This window comes from Sminthopsis crassicaudata, chromosome 5, assembly GCF_048593235.1.
Source record: "Sminthopsis crassicaudata isolate SCR6 chromosome 5, ASM4859323v1, whole genome shotgun sequence".
Taxonomy (NCBI): domain Eukaryota; kingdom Metazoa; phylum Chordata; class Mammalia; order Dasyuromorphia; family Dasyuridae; genus Sminthopsis; species Sminthopsis crassicaudata.
In genome coordinates, this window is record NC_133621.1 from 50453311 (window position 1) to 50472598 (window position 19288).

A 19288-nucleotide genomic window follows, 5' to 3' on the forward strand; every position below is an offset into this window, starting at 1 on the left:
ACAATATCTTTCAAGAAATCATCAAGGAAAAAACTGCCTTGATATCCTAGAACCAGAGGGTAACATTCCCATTGAAAGAATCCACTAATCAGTCCCTAAAAGAGATTCCAAAATGAAAATTCCAAGGAATATTGTAACTAAATTCAGTATTATCAAATCAAGGAAAAAATACTGCAAGCAACAGAAACAATTCAAATATCCAGGAGTCACAATCAGGATTGCCCAGAATTTAGCAGCTTCCAGTTCACAGGATCAAAGTCCCTGAAATATGTTGTTCCAGAGGACAAAGAGCTTAGATTGCAGCCAAGAATCAATCACCCAGCAAAACTAAGAATTTTCTTTCAAGGGAAAAGATAAACATTCAATGAAATAAAGGATTTTCAATTATTTTTTATGAAAAGACCATAGCTAAACAGAAAATTTGATCTTCAAATATAGAACTCAAGAGAAACATAAGAAGATAAAAAGGGAAAGGGAAAAAACTATGTTTTCAAAAGTTAAAATGTTTACATCCCTACATGGAAAGATGATATGTGTAAGTCTTGAGAACTGTGTCTTTTTCAGTGGTATACTTGGAGGGTGTGGGTATATACTTTAATCTGATGAATTTTTTTAAAAATCTAGGGGTAGAAAAGTGATTGAACTGGGAGAAAAGGAAAGAAGAGGTAAAATTAAGTAAATTACATTCCATGAAAAGTCAAAAAAGATTTATTACTGCTGAGGGAAGGAAGGAAGGGAAAGAAGCATTATTTAAACCAGAGATGCCAAGGTTATCCACAACCATTTCCAAACCTTATTTTGAGAATTGCTGCCATAAAGTATGGTAAATATAAATAATTCAGGAACAAAGTAAACCAAGCAGGGCCAAAGAACATTATATACCCTGACCACCACAGTGTAAGTAAAGTTACACTAAAGCAACAAAGTGGGCATTCTTGATAACATAATAGTAAAAGTCATATCTTTTCTGTTCACAATAGATAAATTATAAAAGTTTAAAAGAACATAATTGTATCACGCTATTACAAATTTTCCTTAGCTGGCAATGTACTTTATTTGATTGCTTGTTACCAAGTATCTGTCATATCAGAATAAAATGTATCAGAACCTTGATATCTTATCAGACCCCGGGGTGTTAGAAATAAAGTATTCCCTCCAATACTAAGATTCCAAATAAGCCATGGTTGCCCGACCTTTCTAGAAATCCTATCCCTCTATAATTGGCCATCTCATTGTGTTGGAGTTGGAGAAGTCAATGACCATGGTATGTATCTTGTCTTTCTCTACTAGTGCTCCAGATCTTGACTACAAATGAAGTATTGGATGATTATCTCTTTTTATTTATTTATTTATTTATTTATTTATTTATTTGTTTGTTTGTTTGTTTGTTTATTTATTTTTATTATAACTTTTTATTGACAGAACATGTGCATGGGTAATTTTTTTTACAACATTATCCCTTGCACACACTTCTGTTCCAACTTTTTCCCTTACCTCCCTCTACCCTCTCCCCTAGATGGCAGGCAGTCTTATACATGTTAAATATGTTATCCTAGATACAATATATGTGTGTGTGCAAAACCATACAAGTTCTCTTGTTGTACAAGAAGAATTGGATTCAGAAAAATAACCTGGGAAGAAAAACAAAAAATGCAAACAGTTCACACTCATTTCCCAGTGTTCCTTCTCTGGGTGTAGCTGATTCTGTCCATCATTGATCAATTGGAACTGAATTAGATCGTCTCTTTGTTGAAGATATTCACTTCCACCAGAATACATCCTCATACAGTATTGCTTTTGGAAGTATAAAATGATCTCCTGGTTCTGCTCATTTCACTCAGCATCAGTTCATGTAAGTCTCTCCAAACCTCTCTGTATTCATCCTGCTGCTCATTTCTTACAGAACAATAATATTCCATAACCTTCATATACCATAATTTACCCAACCATTCTCCAATTGATGGCTATCCATTCATCTTCCAGCTTCTAGCCACTATGAAAAAGGCTGCCACAAACATTTTGGCACATACAGGTCCCTTTCCCTTCTTTAGTATTTTCTTGGGATATAAGCCCAGTAGTTGCACTGCTGGGTCAAAGGGTATGCACATTTTGATAACTTTTTGGGCATAATTCCAGATTGCTCTCCAGAATGGTTGGATTCTTTCACAACTCCACCAACAATGCATCAATGTCCCAGTTTTCCTGCATCCACTCCAACATTCATCATTATTTATTTGTTCCTGTCATCTTAGCCAATCTGACAGGTGTGTAGTGGTATCTCAGAGTTGTCTTAATTTGCATTTCTCTGATCAATACTGATTTGGAACATCCTTTCATATGAGTGGAAATAGTTTCAATTTCATCATCTGAAAATTGTCTATTCATATCCTTTGACCATTTATCAATTGGAGAATGGCTTAATTTCTTATAAATTAGAGTCAATTCTCTATATATATTGAAAATGAGGCCTTTATCAGAACCTTTAACTGTAAAAATGTTTTCCCAGTTGTTGCTTCCCTTCTAATCTAGTTTGCATTCGCTTTGTTTGTACAAAAGCTTTTTAATTTGATATCAAAATTTTCTATTTTGTGATCAATAATGATCTCTAGGTCTTCTTTGGTCATAATTCTTTCCTCCTCCACAAATCTGAGAGGTAAACTATCCTATGTTCCTCTAATTTACTTATGATTTCATTCTTTATGTCTAAAACATGGACCCATTTTGATCTTATCTTGGTATGTGGTGTTAAATGTGGGTCCATGCCTAGTTTCTGCCATATTAATTTCCAGTTTTCCCAGCAGTTTTTGTCAAATAATGAGTTCTTATCCCAAAATTTGGGATCTTTGGGTTTGTCAAACACTAGATTGCTATAGTTATTGACTATTTTGTTTTGTGAACGTAACCTATTCCACTAATCAACTAATCTATTTCTTAGCCAATAACAGATGGTTTTGGTGACTGCTGCTTTATAATATAGTTCTAGATCAGGTACAGCTAGGCCACCTTTATTTGATTTTTTTTTTCATTAATTCCCTTGAAATTCTTGACCTTTTGTTCTTCCAGATGAATTTTGTTGTTATTTTTTTCTAGGTCATTAAATAGTTTCTTAGGGGTCTCATTGGTATAGCACTAAATACATAGATTAGTTTAGGGAGTATTGTCATCTTATATTTACTCGGCCTATCCAAGAGCACTTAATATTTTTCCAATTATTTAAATCTGACTTTATTTGTGTGGAAAGTGTTTTATAATTTTGCTTATATAATTCCTGACTTTCCTTTGTAGATAGATTCCCAAATACTTTATACTATTTACAGGTATTTTGAATGGTATTTCTCTTTGTATCTCTTGCTGTTGGATTCTGTTGGTGATGTATAAAAATACTGAGGATTTATATAGGTTTATTTTGTATCCTGCCACTTTGCTAAAGTTGTGAATTATTTCTAATAGCTTTTTAGTAGAATCTCTGGGGTTCTTTAAGTATATCATCATAGCATCTGCAAAGAGCGATAATTTGGTTTCCTCATTATCTACTCTAATTCCTTTAATCTCTTTCTCGACTCTTATTGCCAAAGCTAGCATTTCTAATACAATATTGAATAATAATGGTGATAGTGGGCAACCTTGTTTCACTTACTGGGAATGGTTCCAGCTTATCCCCATTACATATGACCATTACATCACCTTACTGACAGTTTTAAATATATGCTCCTGACTATTTTAAGGAATAGTCCATTTATTCCTATACTCTCAAGTGTTTTTATTAGGAATACATGTTGGATTTTATCAAATGCTTTTTCTGCATCTATTGAGATGATCATATGGTTTTTGTTAATTTGGTTAATGATATAGTCAATTATGCTAATAATTTTCCTAATATTGAACCAGCCCTGCATTCCTGGTATAAATCCTACTTGGTCATAGTGTATTATCCTGGGGATGATTTTCTGTAATCTTTATGATAATATTTTATTTTAAGATTTTTGCATCAATATTCATTAGGGAAATTGATCTATAATTTTCTTTCTCTGTTTTCAACCTACCTGGTTTAGGTATCAGTACCATGTCTGTGTCATAAAAGGAATTTGGTAGGACTCCTTCAATCCCTATTTTTTCAAAGTTTATATAGCATTGGAGTTAATTGTTCTTTAAATGTTTGGTAGAATTCACATGTAAATCCATTTGGTGAATGGATCTCTTATCCTTCTACAATCATCTCTTTTATTACATCCTTCACTGTTCCTCTCATAGAGTTCTACTTCTCTATTGTATCTTATCCTACTCATGCTCATCAAAAATCTTTCTGCTTTAAAACCTGGATCAATCTCTGTGGCTTTCTTATATATTATTCATTTTCCTATGCTTTCTTGTCCCATGAAATTGGCCTCATCTCTTTATTTCACATAGGGCAAAAGTAAACACAATCTGCTGGGCATTTGATAGGCCATCCACTCTATTTTTTCTCATCTCTTCATGAAAACCATCTCTCCCTTAAAGAAAAGCTTACATGGATACCTTAACTTCTTGTAGAAGTCTCTTATCTGAAAAGGGCACTTGCTCTAGAGTCAAAGGATCTAGTTTCAGGTCCTGCTCCTTATATTTAGTATCTACATGAACACTTATTATCTATATAGATAGATCTATATCTATCTATAAATCTATCTATCTATAAATTGTTAAACTTCTCTAACTTTCAGTTTCCTTCTCTGAAGAATAGACAGCCTGTGAGATTCTTTCCAGGTCTAGATCTATGATCCTATACTTCAAAGCCATAGAGAATTGCTGAAATAATACTATTATCAAAAAGACAGAACTTTATCTAATGGAAAAGCTTAGGGTGATTAAAGCTATTAACAATTTATCAAAGGCACTCTAGCCTGCTTCTTACTGAGTTCAATTCTGAACCCAGCTTTTTGTCCATCTTCAATTCTGAACCTAGTTTTTTGTCCATTTGCAGTATCTATCTAAGCTGTGGACTAACTCTATGGCTCTATCCAGCTGTAAATTGAGATTCTTAACGCTCATTCATCCACTTGGATTTTCCAGTGTAGTGAAGTAGGCCAGGTTACATAGAAAGTTCAGTGCGTAGAGTATCAAGAATCAGGAAGACCTGGTTCATATGGAAATGGAAATGACAAACCATTCCAGTATCTTTGCCAAGAAAATCCCAAATAGAGTCATAAACAGACAAGACTGAACAACATAATGTCAGGAAAAACGAAAGGTTTAGGTAAAACATATTCCCTGCTCTCATGGAACTTACTATCTAGTAGAAAAATAAAATAGAAACATAAATAACTGTTACATTATAACATATGAAAATGTATAAAACAAAGAGTTTTAGAACTTCTGCAGTGGGAGGGTTATTTGCCAACCTAACAATGACATATCATTATGCACTGTTTTCCTGGGGCAGGTGCCCAGGACATTGTAGGGTGCTTTCTGAAATTTCTTGGAGCTAATAATTACTATTCACTTCTGATGACTAATTTTACCACAAGAAACTTGGAAAGGTTTCCCAGGAATTATGAAATAGCCAAAAAGATACTGAAGATCTTAGTGGGTTGTGGGATTTTCATCACAGCTGCTATTGTAAAAACAAGGCAAGGATTTCTGTAAAGAATAACTAGCCATAAAAATAGCCTTTTTCTATGTGGTAGCTGAGTTTGGATTTCTATACAAAGACTAAAATTTATAATTATAGATTTTTGGTCAGGGATGATTTGTGCAAGTATTGAGAATAGGTAGAATATTGTGGTGGGAGCAATAACCTAATGAAATTTGTACTCAGTCAGTCTAACTGAAATGGAAATAAGTTACTACAAATGACTTTGATTTATTTTTATTTTGGTTAGAGAATTACATTCCTTTCTTTAGGAAAATTTAGCCCCAATAGCTAAATCAGACTAACATAGATAGCCTCTTGAGTCTAGTTTACCTATAGATTCAGTGAACAAATAGATTGATAATCCTTTATCATTTAGCAGCAGATAATTTTGAGGAAGACATATATCTTTATAGGAATAAAAATAATCAGAAGGATTCAGAAGGATTATAAGAGTCTATTTTAAGGCTAAGATTTTCTTTCTAGCATTTGGGAAGAGGTGGGGTCAGTCAAAGTTTGGTTTTACCTTCTGGTATCTGGGAATATTCGGTTGATCATTAATTAATAAACCACCAATCACAAGTTTCTTTTCCCCAGTCACAGTTCCCTTTTCTCCTGGATACCCTGAAGTAAGTCCCTCTTTCTAAAAGTTGACAAAATATGCTAATTAATCCATGGACCCCTTTAAAGTAATACTTCTGGTTATAAAATGAAGCAGAAGTAAGGTAAGGACTTCTGGAATAGAATTAAGAAAGCCTGGGAGAAACTACCTACTCAGATGACCTATCTTGTCCAATTGAATTATGTTCAAATCTTGTTTCTATACATTTTTTTATTTCTTCCTCTTGTTTATTTCTTCCTTCCGCTTTGTAAATCACTCCTTGTCTCGGACATATGAGAAGTTAGATGACCTGGTTTGATATGCAACTATAAACTTTGTAAATTAAATCACAAATGTTTCTTTTTTCTTGTTGTTTCAGATAATCAATCTTAATCATTATCACCTGAGTGATGGGTTCCAAACTTCTTTAAGTAGTCTTCTTAAAGGAACTTCCCTGAGAGCTCTCCAGTCACTAAGGGACTAACAAGGTCTCTAGAGAATTGCCTTGTAGATCTGGATCTCCTTGATCTAGAAGCCAAATTCTTTTAAGGTAAGTTAAGCCTATACTTTGAGAAGTATACCACCATTTTTTTTTAACTCTACAGAAATTGTTCAGTGCAAATTTTTAAGAGTCTTTCAGATTTAAGGTAGCCTTAACATTGGAGAAGGGAAAGTTTTTTATTAGAGGATATTCTTTACATTAGTGACAAAGAAAGGATTTTCTTCCTTCCTTCCATCACTTCTCTCTTCCTTTCTTCCTTCCTTCCTTTTTTCTTTCTTTCTCTTCCTTCTTTTCTTTCCTTCTTTCTTTCTTTCTTTTCCTCTCTTCTGCTCTCTTTCTTTCCTCCTCCCTTCCTTACTTCTTCCTTCCTTCTCCTTTCATTTTTTTTGCTTTCTTTCTTCCTTCCTCCTGCTTCCTCCTTTCCTTGTTTCCTTTCATCCTTCCTTCCTTTCATCCTTCCTTCCTTTCATCCTTCCTTCCTTTCATCTTTCCTCCCTTTCCTTTCCTTCCCTTCCTTTCTCCCTTCTTCCTTTCCTCCCTCCCTTTCTCTCCCTTCTCCCTCCTTCTCCCTTCTTCTCTCCTCCTCTCTCCCCTTCTCCTCCCTTCTCCCTACCTCCTCCCTTCTTTGCTTCCTTCTTCCTCTTTTTCTCCTTCCTCAATCTCTCCCTCTTTCTCCTCCTTCTCCCTCCCTTCCTTCTTCCTTTCTTTTTAAAGAAAAAAAAACTTTACTAAAAAATTATCCTCTGAGGAAGAAAAGGTTTTTAGGGGAAAGAAACTTTTAAAGAAGTAAAATAGGCATTTCTCTTTTTAAAAAAAATTGTTTGTGATTTAGAAGGAATATAATTCTTTAGTAGGAACTTGTGATAATAAACTTAAATTTTAAAAAGAGAGAGAACAGCGATGAAGAAGACTGTTAAATTGTGTCTTTGAAATATGTGTATGTATACATACACAGATACATACAAGCACATATATAATATACACATTATATATGTATTTGTGTGTGTGTATATATAGATATATATCTATATATACACACAATATGTTATACACACACATATATATATATGCAACATGCATTTTAAATGGAAAAATCCACTTGGCAAATTAGACTACAAACAATTTGATATTGTTTCTACTTTATACTTTCATATTGGTAAGATTATAAAAGCATTAACACAAATAGTAAACAGAAAAATTAATTTTAGGCTGACAGCAGTATCTTTGAAAAGAAAGACAGAGAAAGGGAGAGGGAGATTTTCAAATACCCAAAGAATAAAAATAAGAGGAGTTGGAATTTATTTATTCTTCTGTTGCTTACTGCTTTTAAACAACTAACCCAAAGACATCAATTGAGGGTAAATCCTGAATTGCTTCCAGAAAGAGGAAAAACTTGTTTTCCAAACAGGAAGCAACTAAAAGTAAATGAAATTTAATGATATTAATGTAGTTTAAATCAATTGTTCAGGGAAATTAGAAACATATTAAAACTTGTGTTGAAATTAGTGGAAGTGAAAATAGGTTAATATTTGTTAGTAGAAATATAAGAAGCAAGGTTATAATAAGTTGGGGTAGAAATTATTGTAGGTAAAATTAAATAATAATATGGCATTATGGGAAAGTATAGGACTAAATTAAATATATACACACCTAAAAGAGGGTGCTTAAAAAACAAAAGATCAAATTAAGAGGATTATACGACTTATAAATATTAGAATACTAAAAAACATGAGTTTTGAAAAAACAAAACGGAATCTGAAAATTATTTCAAGATCTCATTTGCCTCTTTGTCAAACACAAGTTAAACATAAACATTGATAATATTGGGCCCTAAAATATGAAATTGCAGCACATGATGGCCCTTGTGAAACTTGAAGTTTTAAAATTATTATTAGTAATTATGCAACTATATTTCATTTAGGTGAATTCAAAGTTAAATCAGTATGATGACAATCCCCTTAATTGAAAATCATTGGAAAAATTAAAAAGCTGATAGTCTATAAGGCTGGAAAATAGCAAAACTTTGTAAAAGGAAGAGGCAATTAGAAACAAAGATCATTCACAGTCAATGCACCAAAATGGAAGCTGCTCTTACACAATGTTATTAAACTATGTATTGACAAAGAAAGAGGGGTGTGGGGAAGGAGAGCCAAGATGGCATAAAACAGACATATCTCTATCTGATCTCCTCCAAGCTTTCCTCGGATAAAAAGCAAATTAAGCATCTGAACTGGTTTTGGATTGACAGAACTCACACATTTCCATAAGATACTTTGAAAGAACTTCAGAAAAGGTCTGTTTCAATTGGGCAGGGGGAGAGGCTGCTGAGCCCAGACCCACAATACATGGAGCCCAGGGCAGGGAGCCAAGGCATTGGGACCTCCAAGCACCAGGAAATCTACTGTCCAGCTCTTAGACTACTCTATCCTGGTTACAAGCCAATGGTCCAACGGATTTGCTGTAAGACACCCAAAGCAAATACAAAAGACAAATAATGAGCCCTTGAACCCCAGAATAATACTCATGCCTATCCAGCAGCAGAAGTCAGTCAGCAGCACCAACCCTAAGGCAAACTAAAGCAGCTGTCACCCCTTTGACTTAAGAGCTATCTTATCTGAAGAGTCCAATTCCTCTACATAAGTCTGTCTCCTCATCTGATCATATTACATCTGTCTCTCCCCCCACCCCCAAATAGTTCTCTATTTCTAATTACATTTTACAACAGTTTCTTATTCTAAATCTTCACACTCACTTACATTTTCCTTTTTATTTAATGTTCTGCATCCTACAATACTAGCCTCCATTTCTTGGATTTCAGTTTTCTAATTTGTTTCATTTCTCTAATTTAATTTGCATAACTTTGTGGAACTAAACCTGAATCTAATTTTCACACTTATTGAGTTATTAAAGTGAATGTGACAATAATATTTGAAAAAATTGTAATAGTGAAGTGCTTTTTGCCTTAAACTCTTATGGTTTAATAAGAGGTTTGAGGACATCTCCAACCAGAATTGTGATCTGAATTTGGAACTGTGCTTGAGTAAAGTTACTTTGAAATAGACTAAATTCATGTCATTTGACTAAAGTAAGCTTAATCCCTCATGAGTTAAACCACTAAATTAATGTAGCAAGATTGTAAAAATAAAAACAAAATTATTATGCAATTAGTAATTTTCCTTTAAACTTACTTCCTAAAGATAAGGAATTCTGTCTTACTATTTATAACTATCCTATAATGTAAGTTACCAAATAATTACCAAGAAATCAAAAACTAAACATTCTAAAGTATTACAGAAAATAAGCCTCTGAAATTCTTTTGAGTTATTTTTAAGAACTAGGAAAAAAAAAACAAACCTTGACATGTGGTAAACAGTATATAAATGAACTATTTTTACTTCTTTATTTGTAAGTACTTCATACTGGATAACTCTATCTTGAATTTTAGATATTATTGATTATGATTAATAAAATACTAAAGTAAATAGGCTAAATGATTTTCCCTCTATAACATAATTTTATAATTCATACCACTGAGTTCTGCTAGTCATTTGACTTGTAATACATATCATATTTTAAGTACTTGATGTTGGGTATGCAGAATCTTTTTTTGTTGTTGTTGTTAGAGACAGATTATATTCCCTTTTGATCTGAATGATGTTAGAGCATAAATTTATCTGTTATAAAATTTGCCAATGTTTGAAAACTATTAGTAATTAAAACATTGTGTAAGGGGCTGAAACTCTTGAGTCAATGCACTGAGGTTGGACAATCAAGCACTTGAGGCTAATTACTGATTGGACAATACTCTATAAGAATATGCTTAGAAAATGGCCCTTCCCACTATCCTGTGCTGGCCCAATCATTTGGAGTATACAGAGAATTGTGGGAGGGACTAGGAGATGCAGGGAGACTAGCCAGGGTCACTTCTTTGAGAGAGACAATGAGGTGAGGTTGCAGAGATCCTATAAGACCACTCTTTTCACTTCTATGGCTAAAAACCAAGAATAAAGACTTTGGCTTATCCTGACTCTGGCTGATTCTAAGGTATCCAGGGTGCTAATGCAGACGACACAACATTGTATTTCAAAATAAGAAAATAATAATAGTAAATGGCTTACTGTTGGGAGAAAAACATGATAAAATTTGTTTGTGAGATTTCTTAGGACCAATCCTGCTGATGGTGGTGTAAACTCTGTAGTGTTGCAATTTAAGGAGTTAGGACCTCTCCCAGTCAAAATAGGAAAATTAAGAGTTAAATTTAAAATAATAAATAAATTTCACTTGAGATTATTCTGAAATCATGAAATTATATCTTTAATAATTTAGTTTGTGTGTAAAAATTACTATAAAGTTATATTTTGAAACAATAATTCACTGTTAAACTAGTGTTCAGTATATTCATGTAAAATTCCAGAATGTAATATTTGTGCTACTTATCCAACTTATTCAATATTCAATCAACTTATGTCTTCATCATTTCCTGTGGTAGCTGCTTCCTTCAACTTGCTCAGTAGGTTAAAGCATCTTCTACAACGTATAAAGGTTTTGATACTGTATTCTGAGGTCCACCTAAGGTGGCCAGATGTACTTCCCTTCTTTTATCCTGCCTACAGAGCAAACAAAAGATGGGGGAGAGGGGGTTAAATCCTAGCACATATTTATTTAGATATATTTTGTTGGTGAATTTTGCCTTCAACAACTATAATGAACATATGAAAACTTTATTGGTTAATGCATATTATATGAATTCACATGAACTTAATCATATTCTGCCTAACATATGATTAATGAAGTCTTGTTATTTGAGGCAGAATCTTGGGGAATCTTAATTTGATACTTTTAAATTTGGATTTCAGGTACAAGTGGCTGACCTCTCATAGGGGCATTAGACCATCATTTAAGAAAAAATATCAATAGTTCAATGGAAGTGGCATCTATGAACTCCCAGCAGTACATATCTGTCCCTAGGGAACAGTTAGTGGGGAGGAGGAGGAATAATTTTAGGAAGACTAAGGTAAAGTAAGGACTCCTTTCCCATATAAGATATTTTCCCACCTCGTTACTTCTGAGCCTGAATGTGACCTCATATCATGCAATTGTCTACCTATGACTAATACCTAAAATCAATCAGAATACTATATCCCTGTGTTCCTCCTCAAACAGCAAACTCTTTTATTAGGGGAAAGTGTAAAATAATGTCTCATCTTTTCATTGTAATAAACCTAAGAAATTAACTGTTTTGGTGATTTTTTTTTTTTTTTTACTAAATAGTATATGTTAGTATGGTACTACTATACTGAGGGATCATTTTGAATTATTATTTCAATACTAGAGACCATTAAGTTTTATAATTTGTGGAGTATTTAGTTTATAGGAGATCATACTATAACATCTTTTCATTATGTTAATAGGACAATATCTTCATAAGGGGAAAATTACTGGTGGATCTTATTTAGTAAGAGATATGACACAATTTTGAAAATTGGATTAAAAATTTTACATGCAAAAATTGCATTGATAATTGTGAAGAGGGTGAAATTTTCTTATTTGAAGCCAGTTCAGGCCCTCATGACATAACTGAAATTCTCTGGAGTTTCAGGTGAATTATGTCCTTAATTTGATGATTCTACTTATAGCTCTATTTTATTTTGAGTTTGTTTTACATTTTCCTACATGTTCTTGGAAGAAAATCCAGAAGGAAGAAGCTTCTTCAGAACTGTCCTAATAACATGGTTTGTTCTAGAATTGTATATCTGTTGTTTCATATAATTATTAAAGCAGGTTGAAAGAACTCCTCAACATAGAGTCTAACACATAAGGTACCTTTGAATGTTTTCATCTATATCAAAGATTTCTAGTAATCACTGGAACATGATAAGAACTTCAGTCTCTTTGTTCATGTACTATTACTTTTGTATCAAAGAGGAATGACCCCTGAAGCTTTGCCAATGAGCTGGCCATAAGAAATAAAATTTTAATCTATAGGACAGCCTGTTCACTTTTTGAAATTGTATCATTGTCATTAGTCCTAGCTCTATTGCCCATAACCCTATCTTGTGATAATTGAGTAATGAATAATGCTGCACCTGGACTGCATAATCAGATAGGACATAAACCTGTCCGTGGGTTTCCATAGATATTCCATGACACCCATAAATACTGATTCTGTCACCAGATCCACCTAAGTACTGCAAATCATGGGTGCCTATTTTTTGGTCACATGCTTTGGGGTTAATAATAATAATATTACTAAATGTGTTACTGCCAAAGTTAATAGGATTTATTGCCCCTCATGTAACCTAAAAATGTCTCATACTAGGGCTGGATTTAGTAGAAAGGGTCAGAATAGGACCATTAATTATTATCTGGATTAAAGAATCCACTTTACTTAAAGTAGAAGCCACTGCTTCCCTTTCCATTACTATGAAGACTTAAAAATTAGTAGAAATGGGGAAAATTACCCTGGCTTTGCAATCACACTCATACCTTTTAGAGAGACCATGGACTACTTGAAGAAGTTTGATTCTTTGCTCAATTGATTCATAAGGAAATTATTTCCTTTAGATCAAAAGGATGAATTAAAATGGAAATTAGTTAGTACTGATTAATTAGATTTATTTTTAGTTTGGCTATAGAGCTAAGCTCCTTTCTTTAGGAAAATTTAGATCTATCAGTGTAAGCCAGACTAATATAGCCTCTTAAGTTTATCTTACATATAGATTTAGTGACTAGATAGATTAATAAGACTATCATTTAGTAGCAGGTAATTTAGAGTAAGACATATATTTGTAGGAATAAAAATAATCAGAAGGATTACAAAAGTCTTTTTTTAAAAGCTAAGTTCCCCTTTGTAGCATTTGGAAAAAGGGGGATTAGCCAAAGGTTCTGTTTCACCTTCTGGAATCTAGAAATATGGGGTTGACTGCTAATTTATCAACCACCAACCACAAGTTCCTTTTCTCCAGTCACAGTTCTCCTTTTTTCTGGACTCCCTGAAGCAAGTCTCTTTCTAAAAGCTGAGAAATCATGTCCATTATTTTGTGGGCCCCTTTAAAGTAATACCTCCAGTTGCAAAATATAATAGAAGTAAGTCAAGAACTTCTAGGGTAGACAGAGAAAGCCTGGGAGAAACTAACTAGTCAGATGATGTCTTGTCCAAATTGAATTTTGTCCAAAACAACTTTTTGTAATTTTCTCTTTATTTCTTTGTTCTGTTATAAAAATCAGTTCTGTAAATTACTCCTTGACTGACATCTGAGGAGTCAGATGAACTAGTTTGAAATATGCAAATGCTATCTTTACAAATTAAATCAAATTCCCAGTCCTCAGTTTCTTTTTATTTCAGACAATTTATTTTAACTTAATTATACAAACCTATTTCCCCTATGAAAGCTATTTATTTTCTCTGAAAGATGACAAAGCTATCCCAAGAACTTTATTGGCCCAGAAGACTGGTTTAAGCTCTTGATGCAACTTCCTGGTAACTTGTAATGATATTTGTATGGTTTCCTGGTCATGTACTAGCATAACAAGCCCACCTTTGGGGTATAGAGTGTATTCAGGAAAGACTATTGCCTTTACTATGAAGGTTGCTGAGGACTTCTCAGGGCTCCTTTCTCCCTCTGGTGTCTACCTGATCTCTTTGCCTCCAAGAAACTGTAGCATGTGCAATGGCTACTCTCCAATTAGCCCATCCACACACAGGCTGAACTATGTTGAAGGTAATCAAAGGGTTTCAAACCCATGAGTGAATTAGGAAGGTGTCTACTCCAAGCATGTGAAGATTTGTTCCAAAGGAATGGGCAGAGAGGAACAATTTGTTTAAAGCAGGTACTATGAAGCACTTAGAGCTTGGTTAGACATAGAAGACACTAAGATTATCTACTGTATCTCAACTATTCAGTGCTGATGGAGCCACATTGATTAGTGATAAAGACATGATCCTAGAGAGATGGGCTGAACACTTCCATAGTGTTCTTCACAGACTCTCATCAAGCAATGCTGAAGCCAATGACTGTTTACTTCAGATTGAAGTTAATCCCTCTCTAGATAAATTTCCAACTGAAGAAGAGGTTTTTGAATGCCATTAAGCTCTTCTCCTATGGCAAAGCACCTGATGTTGATTTTGTTCCAGATGAGATTTACAAAGTGGAAATAGATTGTCCTGTGACAATCCCGGGGAGGTTCTCTCACTTAACCGTTGCTGGCTAAGATTCTTGCCAGAGGCCTCCTTAATAAATTGATCCTTCACCTGGAAGATGGTTATCTATTCTGAGAGCCAATATGGCTTTTGAAAAAAAACAAGGGCTTATGAAAAATATCAAAAATTGATTACATCAGTATTGCATGTCAATTTCATCATGGCATATTGGAATACACAGGATTGTGTCATGACATCTGCGTCATCAAAGGCTGCCTTGCAATTCCTTCAGATGTTGGATCTCCAGCAGCCACTGTCAGTTGCTCCCATATATTCCAACAGCTCCCGTATATTTTAACATATGGCACCCAACATGGGGCATAAGAATTACAAGAAGAACCAGAGCTGTTTGTGAGAAGGATCCTTCAGAGTTAAGGAAGAAGAACCCTGGTAAATTTTTTTTTTTTTTTTTTTTAGTCAGGGTAATTAAATGGTCCAACACCTCAAAGGGCTGAGCCAGGAGACTGATGAGAGACTTAAATGCCTGTTCTGACTACAATCCTCTTCTCCATTTGAAAGTTTGCCTCCATGATATTTCACAAGATGTACACCTGTTACAACCATCCAGAAGTTATAGTGTTGTTTGCATTCCTCAATGTGCAGGGGAGGGGAGGGGACGGGACGGGACAGGACAGGACGGGACGGGGAATAACAGCAAAAAAAACCAGGGAATGGTTAAGGGGCAGGTCAATTCTCCAAGAGCCTCCACAGTTGTGGATCATAGCATCTGAAGGAGTTGCAAGGCAGCCTTTGTTGATACAGGTGTTGCAGCCTGGGAATGAGATAAATTGGAGGCAGAGGGAAGAGGAGAGAGGTCAGAGAACACCAACTGCCTCTCAGTCTCCTTGTCATCCTCTCACAAGAGGAGATCCATTCTGCAGGTCTGGGTTAGATCTCCAGCAGCCACTGTCGGGTGGTTCCCATGTATTCCAAAAATGGCATGCTTGCCTGGATTCTGGATAATGGACAATGCTCCTCTCAATGTTTCCCGATCACCAATGGGGTGAAATAAGGCTGTGTGCTTTCTCTGATACTTTTAGCATGATGTTTTCAACCATGTTGTCAAATGTCTTCGATGAGAATGAACATGGCATTAAGGTAAGATAACTATCCAACTTGAAAACGCTACAAAGCCAAAACTAAAGTTAAGGGAGTGTTGATACGTGTTTTTTTGTTTGTTTTGTTTTCAGATGATTGTGCAATCAATACAGCCTCTGAGGCTGAGATGCAACAAAGTATGAATCAATTCTCTGTTGCTTATGCTACTTTTGATCTAACAATTAAAATGTCAAGAAAATATAGGTGCTCCACCAGCCAGCACCACACCATCTGTACGTTAATACCATTTTACAGATAATATACTACATAAGTTCATTTATTTTGATAGTATACTTTCCAGGGATGTATACATTGATCAGAATGTTGACACATGCATTGCCAAAGTTAGCTCAGTGTTTAGGAGGCTTGGAAAGAAACTGTGGAAGAGAAGAGGTATTATGGCCCCGAACTTGAAAAAAAGTGCTAAGTAAGTGGAATTGAGGAGGCAGTGGTTAAATCTAGTTTAGCATTGATTTAATCCTACAACAAATAATGGTTTCTTAGTGATATAATGATTGGTGTATACTCAGTATGGAATATATAGGGAGGAGCTGTCAGGACCAGGAAGGACAAGTGCACTAGAAGCTCTCAGAGCCTCAGCCAGGATTCAGTTGGGGAGATTCAGAAGCCCAGGAAGGCAGTAGGGCAGAACTAAGAAAGACAGAGAAGTGGTGGCAGGCTGTCCCGTGGAGATAACTGAATCAAGGAGAGAGGAAAGCCCCCAGAAAACTAGCTGAGCCCCAAGTTGTAAAGTTCTGTTGTCTCTAAATTGCAATCATTCTCTGGGGGAAGATCTCTTGGGGAGCTTCTGGAGCCAGCCTTAGTTTTAGTTTCAGTTCAATTAATCCCAAAATGCAGCCAGGAGTTAAAGTCCTTTACTGTCTCTTTCCAAACCTTATCTCCTTCACTTGGGGCTTGGCTAGTTTTCTGGAGGCCTTCCTCTCTCCTCGATTCCCAGAGAGCTCTTGTCCAAATGTCTCCAAATCCAAAGGTCTGTCCTTCAACCTCCAGCCTCTCAGACTCCCAATGTCTCCAGCCAGCACGAAGGTAGATAGAGGAATGAATCAGACTCCACCTCTGAGAGTAGGATTGTGGGTTTCTGTATGCTTGGCCCTGAGAGTTTCTTGCTTATATGGTCCACACTGAGTATACACCAATCATTTCATCACTAGGAAACCATTATTTGTTGTAGGATTAAATCAATGCTAAATTTAATTTAATCATTGTCTCCTCAATTCCACTCAATACCTTGTTTCAAATTCTGGCCCATAACATCTCCTTGTAGGATCAAATCAATTGTCTCTATTCATTCCAGTGACTTAGCACCTTGTAAAAATCCTAACATCTCCCTCTTTCTTTTGATTTAGAACATAAGGTGGTCATGACCTCCCTGACTTCTCAAGGAGGTGAAAACATCAAAGGAAATGGGAAATCAAATCAGATTAGTGGGTTTCTGAAGGGGCTCACTTGAAACAGGAATACATAAATCCATCAATATGGGAAGTATTACACATAATTACATAAACACATAGTAACATAGCACATGCTAGAAGTGATGTAACAAATAACATGAATCAACATGAAAAATTTATACATGTCCATAAGTCCTAGAAATAGTCCAAAAGGCCATAGTTTTCGTGCCAGGAATCCAATAATTCCTGCAAGTTTTGAAATCCTGCAATAATCTCATCAACAATTTTTCATCTCAAGGAATCCAATGATCCCTGCTGTCTTTTAACAGTCTTATCTTATCAGCCATGTTCTTTCAGTGTCAGATGTTTCTTAGATCTTCTCCTTTGTTTTGAGGTTTTTCTCTTTTTCTGTTTCTCTCTGATGGACAAGGCAAATGCGACTTGTGGGCACCCATCTGATTCCTTCTCCATCTGAAGAAATACAAACAAACCCTCTCCCCCAAGCAGTTAACCTATCTGGTCCCTTCCATTCACCACTTTCTGGGACTCGCCACATCACCTGGCGATTATCTAAACATAGTGGAGTTGCTTATATTGGACACTGCCCTTCTGGTGGGTTATAAAACCTGTCTGCCGGAGCCAGTGCATCTTTGTCAAAAATTTAAAAATTAATGGTATAGAGAACTAACTTTAGAAGTTCTTTAGTGTTACCTGTGGCTCCCCCTTTCTTTTGTTTTTGGAGGAGTGTCTTAATGTCTCTGTTTCTTCTCTCTACTATTGCTTAACCTTGAGGATTAAAAGGTATGCCAATAATATGTAAAATTTTAGACTGTGCACAAAAGTGTGCAAAATGTTTAGAAGTATATGCAGGGGGCAGCTAGGTGGCACAGTGGATAGAGCACCAGCCCTGAATTCAGGAGGACCTGAGTTCCAATCTGGTCTCGGACACTTAACACTTCCTAGCTGTGTGACCCTGGGCAAGTCACTTAATCCCAGCCTCAAAAAAAAAAAAAAAAAAAAAAAAAAGTATATGCAGGTCCATTGAATGTTTTTATTGCTTGTGGCACACCCATAATTGCAAATGCTTGTATAAGGAATTCAGTGACCACTGGGGCTGTCTCTTTTGCTGCTGGCATTGCAAAAGTGAATCCTGAAAAGGAGATAAGACTTTGAAGGAGACAAAAAAGAATTTGGACTTTAATACCTGGATGCATTTGGGGTGATTATTGAACTGAAACAAAGGCTGCTCCCTGAAGCCCCCTAAGATACCTGCTCCCAGAGAACATTACATTTTAGAGAAGAATATTACAAAAAGGTATTATACTGATTACCAAACTGAAGACCTACAGTGCCATTTTACTGACCTCATTATTGTATGTCTTTGAAACCTGGTCACTACAACAGCATTATGCAGGAAACTGAATCACTTCCATTTGAATTGTCTTAGGAAGATTCTGAAGACCTCCTGGCAGGATAAGATGCTGAACTTGAGCTAAACTATCAAACTACCATTCAAACTCTGCTGCAGGATGGGCTGGCCATTCAAACGTCAAATGTATGTTTGTCTAAAAGAGTATTTTATAGAGAATTCATACAAAGCAAGTGCTCACATGATAGTCAGAAGTGATACAAGGAAATTCCCAAGGTCTTTCTAAAAAATGTTGGAATTGATTGTATGACATGGGAGACACTGGTACAAAACCTCCCAGAATTGTGTACTCTCAAAAGAGAAGGTACTGTGCTCTATAATCAAAGCAGAATTTAAGTTACTCAAAAGAAATGGGAGATATGCAATTTTAGAGAATCTACCACAAACATTCACATGAACTATTTTTACCCAACCTGTGGTAGTGCATTCTGAACCCATATT

The 19288-nt window shown here is 35.2% G+C and overlaps 1 protein-coding gene across 1 annotated transcript in view; it reads left to right on the forward strand.

Annotated features, from left to right (window-relative positions):
- Window positions 1-6599: 6599 nt before the first annotated feature.
- OLAH (oleoyl-ACP hydrolase) overlaps window positions 6600-19288 on the forward strand; it is a 58968-nt gene continuing 46279 nt past the window's right edge. The window contains exon 1 of the mRNA XM_074266658.1: window positions 6600-6756. The gene's annotated coding sequence lies outside the window, so the exon portion shown is untranslated. The remainder of the gene's footprint in view (window positions 6757-19288) is intronic.